Source organism: Saccostrea echinata, unplaced genomic scaffold (assembly GCF_033153115.1).
Source record: "Saccostrea echinata isolate AGI-Se365-2 ecotype Australia unplaced genomic scaffold, CSIRO_AGI_Sech_v1 ptg000025l, whole genome shotgun sequence".
Classification (NCBI taxonomy): domain Eukaryota; kingdom Metazoa; phylum Mollusca; class Bivalvia; order Ostreida; family Ostreidae; genus Saccostrea; species Saccostrea echinata.
The window spans coordinates 5,020,595-5,026,594 of NW_026889774.1; the positions used below are offsets into that span (position 1 = coordinate 5,020,595).

At 34.2% G+C, this 6,000-nt stretch overlaps 1 long non-coding RNA gene across 1 annotated transcript; it reads right to left on the reverse strand.

Moving 5' to 3' along the window:
• Positions 1 to 1,427: 1,427 nt before the first annotated feature.
• On the reverse strand, positions 1,428 to 4,619 carry LOC133192514 (uncharacterized). Its single transcript, XR_009721820.1, has 6 exons — positions 4,578 to 4,619; positions 4,376 to 4,474; positions 4,095 to 4,277; positions 3,424 to 3,507; positions 3,198 to 3,331; positions 1,428 to 1,564 (listed from the first exon to the last, which is right to left on the reverse strand). It is a non-coding gene; the product is annotated as an uncharacterized LOC133192514 (long non-coding RNA).
• Between the last annotated feature and the right edge of the window lie 1,381 nt (positions 4,620 to 6,000).

Sequence of the window (6,000 nt, forward strand, 5' to 3'; positions counted from 1 at the left end):
GAAATGCAGTTCATACAGCACCCTTTAGTTTTCTTATCCCTTTGCTCAAATGTTTTACAACATTTTGAAAGATCAAACAAAAAAGACGGTTTGTTTGCATGAAACAATTTAATTGCATCAACTATACAAAAAAGTACATAAAAAGAAGGCTGGCATGAAATAAGATACACATGTATAAGCCAAGTGTTAATAGATAATTCTTGCTGTTAATTTTTAAGGTATCCAAAATAAGTTTATTTTCACAGAACAACCAAGGACAATCAGTCAGTATTTGTGCAAAATATAGTGGCATTTTCTTAGTGCATTAAACAACATACAAGTTTCGAAATAAAAAAAAAACTCTTTAAGCTTAAAGCTGACAACCAAGCAAGAAATATAAATATCATGCAGTTAATAACTTCCTGTGTTTAAAATGCAACAAAAGGCCCTAGGCTTTGACTATTACCTGAGTATTATGAATTTCTCAGGCTGTGGTCATTTCAAAACCGCCTGGATCTAGAAATCTAGACCCATGCAACAAAAATCGTAAATTTTCACAAGAATTCTATATTTATTATCATATTGATGCAGCTGAACTCCTAGAAGTTCAAAAGTAAAGAGGATAAGGTATACTGGCTAATACTGTATAAAACATTCTAATTTATGACTAACTCTGCCTTTTCATGGGCCTGAAACATGAAGAAGCCTTCAATTAGAGGGCTAAGCATTAATTAAGATTAATTTTAGAGGTCCATGTTTGCTCTGCTACGAATATGGATTATTCTAATGGACTTTTGAGTTTGATTACTATTCATAATCTTCATATTTAATTTTATGCCTGCTAGTTTGCCTGCTAGATGTTCACCAGTAAAGGATTTTTTAAAACTTCAATTTACAGCCCATAGCAAGGGTTTCAAAAGTAGGGGGGACTTCAAAAAATATCCGACAAGCAAAAAAAAAACATTATTTACTGAACCGACCTTATTGCAACAAAAAGGGGGGGGGGGGGGGGGGAGGGGCAACCAGGATATAAAGGATACTTTACTATAGCAAAATACTATACTCGGAAAAAGTGAGGGGGGGGGGGGGGTTCTATGGGCCTGTTGCAGTGTCAATATAAATAGGTAAACCTTGCATGAACAATGGGTCATGAGCGATAAATTTCACAAATTTTGGTTAAAAAATAATTACTTGCTTAAATTATGCAAACAGCTGTCTGCTACATGTCCATGAAAAAAAATTTATAGGATATATTTTTTCAATATTCAGCTCCATCCTGAACCTATATGCAAAAATGAATCTCACAATTTTTTGTACTTAAAGAGCTATGGGCTTATATGATATGCATACCATCAACTGCCTGCTGGCAAAACTTCTCACTAAAGAGACATGAATGTTTTTTATTATCATAGTTCCCAGACGATGTTTTTGGCCTCTGAAAACCTGGTCTTTCGCTTCTCTGACTGTGGTAAAACTTTGCCGACATCATCATGATCATCTTCACATTCACTGTCCTTTTCGCTGTCACTTGCAAGTGCAGCTTGTTTCTGCTGCATTTCAGATTTGAGAGGCTTACTGGGCATATCTGAAATTATTATATATGTACATGTATTGACAAAAGGGATTCATCTTTATTTTTATAGAAGAGGCCAATGGGCCACATGGCTCACCCAAGTCACAATGGCCCTGCACATCCCCCCCCCCCCCCCATATATCCCTATGTAAAGCTTTGATTGCCTATTATGGCCTCATCTTACCCATTCAAACCTAATGAAGAGGTATGAAAGTTGTTTTTCCATACTTCAATCTGTTAGGCATGATTGAAACACTCTGTGTAAGCTCCTTATGGAGATATTTATAATCTTTAATGCTGGCTAATGAACATCATGTTAATGTGATGCAAAGGAAAGTAATTTATTTAAAATGAATTTTGTCAATTTATCAGACTGTGATCATGTCTGGAGAAAAAAACAACTTATGGAATTAATCCTTAACTGTAATAAAGAAACAGTCATACTTAAAATTCAAGACAGAAATTCTGCCAGAATTTTAATTCACTTTAAACAATCTACATATTGTACAATGTAATACATAACACCTTATACAAGAGGCCCATGGTCCATGACACCTGAGCCCTTTTGCAAGAGAAAAGCAGAAATCAGTTCAGTATTGGAAAGTTTGAGTAATTATACAATTGGTGCCACCCTATGCCCTGTGGGTGATGATTTGAACAAACCTGAAACTACTTCTCCCATCCTACCCCTTGATGTTACGATTTGAATAAATGTGAATGTACACTACCTGAAAAATACTCCTGTATTAATATAACAAATCATGGCTTTGCTGTTCTTGAGAAGAAGGCCTTTAAAGACATTTTCTATATAATTCCATGTAAAAGTCTTATGCCCCATTGTGTCCCCACCCTTCTGCCAGGGGTCATTAGTTGATAAAACTTCAAGCTACATTACCTGAGTATGCTTCTGTATTAATATGACTTGTCATGGCTTTGCTGTTCTGGAGAATAATTTTTCTGGCCCACTCAGACCTGTTTAACTTTTCTAACTGATGTCAGTATTCTAGAAGTTGTCAGTATTTTGAGCAGTTTGTCAGTAAAAATGCAACTCAGCTTATTAGACATTTTTATATGAAGAACCCCTTGTTATACAAATACTAAGCACTAACTACGCAAGTCACCGTATGCTGTCTACTGTTGCTTACATATTTTACATTTGCCGTAATTATATTGTTTTTAGATCATTTTTGATAAGACCACTTCAGTCAACAAGCTTCTTTATCAAACTGATTGGCAAATTTCGGGAACGACTCCGATTTTTTCCGTCTTTAGGGAAAATCTGTACATTTTCAACGTGAATCTGTAGAGCACTTTTTTACTCGAAGATTCATGGAAAATACTAAAAAGCTGTACAAGTAAACAACTCTGCCCATTGTTTCTGGAGAAGATTTTTTTAAAGATGCCATCAAATTTGCACTTATTTTTGATTATATCCCCTTAAAATAGGGTGATGCCTTTCATGTGAACAAACTTGAATCCCCCACCGAAGAATACTTTGTGGCAAGTTTGGTTGAAATTGACGCAGTGGTTCTTGAGAAGGAGCTGAAAATTTGAAACAACAGTGACGCTGGAGATGGACAATGGACTAACTTTGATCAGAAAAGCTTACTTGAGCTTAAGAAAGTTCTGTTTTCAGCTTTATTACCAAGATCATTAATGGTATCTTCATCACAGCTTTTTCATCGCTTGAAGGATGGTATGATTCATCATCATTACCATCATCATACTCGTCTGCTTCATCACTTAAAAGTGGCCCTGTATCATGTCCTATTTAAAATTCTAAAAAAGAAATTATCATTTTAAAACTGTTCATTTTTATGGGGTTAACTTTTAATTTGTAACATCCAAACAACATCATAAATATAGATTACCATTCTCATTGACAACATCATGACTGCTGCTTTCATTTACAAATGATTGGTGTGATTCCTCATCCTGCTCAATTGCAAAAGACTCTGTCAAAACATTCAAATTAGATATTAAATTGGAAAATAACACTTTTCTTAAAAAGTAAGATTCAAATTTATGAATACAATAGGGGTTATCTATTTTTTTCTTTTTGCCTTTACTATGCATGCAAAGAAGAGTCCCATGGGCTACAACATTTCCCATGTAAAAGAAGCTTTTCTTAATCTTTATAAAGAGTTTTTCTCCTTAATTTTCTCATGCAAAATTGTGAACTCATATTATGACCCTATCCTAACTCTAAAGGGTCTCTGAATCCACTATCCCCCCTTTTGTGGTCCAGTTGTTCTTAAGAGGATTTGTAAAGATTTTAACCAGTACATAAATGTATGTATATATTTCAAGGTAAATCTTTGATCCCCTATTGTGGCCCCATCTACCTCAAAGGCCATTTTTTGAACAATTTAAAATCTTTATTACATCAGGAAGCTTTCACATAAATTTCAGCTCCTGACCAGTAAAGTGAGAGTATTATGGGCTTTGAGAAGAAAATACACATTATGGTTTAATTTGACCTCCAAATCTTTTTTCTAGTACCATAATAGTGTACGATATATTTATTAACTTGACAACATACCAATCTTCTCCTGGATTTTGTATGCTGGTGAGCACAGACTGGGCTCACAGTTTCCAGCAAAGTTATCAGCTGTAACTCTAAACTCCCACTCTGAGTCCTGAGGAAGATCGGTGACAGTAAAGAGGGGTCAGTGCAGGGGTACTCATTTCTCTGTTCCCTTAAACCTCTCTTCTACAAGGTAGTCTACAAAGATAATCAATATTATCAACTGCTACAGTGTTTATGTGGTTTTGAACAGAGATCAACATTTCCCTTTTTTTATTCTACTTTTAAATTAGTACCTGTAATTTTACAGCCACCATTATGTTTAGGTGGTTCCCATTTCAGATAAGTTATAGAATTGTTGACAGCCTCTGGTACACCAGGTGGCAAAACCTTGGCTAAAATAAAAGTTTAAAAACGTGAAAGAAAAAATAATCGAAAATAAAGTACAATATGGTAATTGTTTTTTAAAATGTTATAATTTTTTTCAAATATACTTACTGTATTTGGGCTTGGGAGTTATGGGACCAATCACATCACTAGGCTCACTAATTTAAAAACCTTCAAGATTCTTGGCCTGTATGTGGAAGTTGTATTCCTTGTCCTTTTTTAATCCCTTCACTGATGAAAAAACTCTCAAATTCAAGTTTTGTAAACAAAACAAATTTCAAGAATCACTTTTGTAAAACATCTTTTCACAGTTTTCAGCCATAATATACTAATTACATGCAACAAAAGGACATGTAAATCCACTTACTAGTTCATAAGAAAGATACATGTGTCAACAAGTAATCAGTTACTCACCCTCATAAACACACTCATCTACTGGGTAGTCATTAGCCTGCCTCCAGTGGTGGGGTCTTCGTATTCTATGACATATCCTATAATCTTCTTAAAACCATCATTTCTTGGTTTGGTCCAAGAGAGAGATTGACAAAATCTTCATCAATGTCGAAAACACTTGGATTTCCAGGAGGATCACAACAAGCTGAGGGAAACATTTAATATTTTCAAAATTTTTCAACCCAGTTCATCATGCAAGCACAAAGACATTCTTTTAATTGTATACACCAATCAATGCTCGAATCTTAACATATCCCTTCATATTGAAACGAAGTCTTAAAGTTTGGAATTCATTTGATATCTAACAATTCATGTTCAACAGAATTATCACTTCACTTCAGCTTAGCTTCAGGGGAGAGATCAAAATTCATACACATCTACAAAAACTAATCAATCACCTGAAAATGAATTTCTTTGGCTACCACTTAAATATTTAGATGACTTGCAAAATAAAGTGGACAGACAGGACAGTATATATAGCTTGAACGAATAGGGATATACTAAAATACTTAACTAAATGTGCATTCTCAACCAAATTTGTGCACAGTGCACTATTCAAAGAATGTCCATACAAAGTAGTCAAAATACCAATCCCAAAGATCTTGAACTTAGCATTTTACAATTTTTTCCTCATAAAAATAGACGAATTCAAAATTTGATGAAAAATATTAATGCTCTCAAACTAGGGATAATTAACATTTTTGGTGGAATGGCTCTGTTCAATGGTACCAGTTATGGAAGAAAAAAAATGCTGCTGTTTATTCTTTATCACAAAACACATTGTATTTAAAAAAAAATTCCATTTCTTTTTTATTTTAAACATTTTTTCCTTTATATTCCCACAAAAAACTTTAATCCACTATTGTTGTGCCACTCTACGGGTACCTCTAGGAACCATGATTGGGAAAAAAATTGTACAGCACTTTCTGAGGATAACAGATAGGACATTAATATCACTAATCAATGTCCTGTTGTGACATACATTCCAATGAAAAACTTCAATCCTTCATTGTAGCCCTATCCTACCCCACTGTAGATGCACTTCATTTATTTATTTTTAATTACAAAAAGACAATTGAAC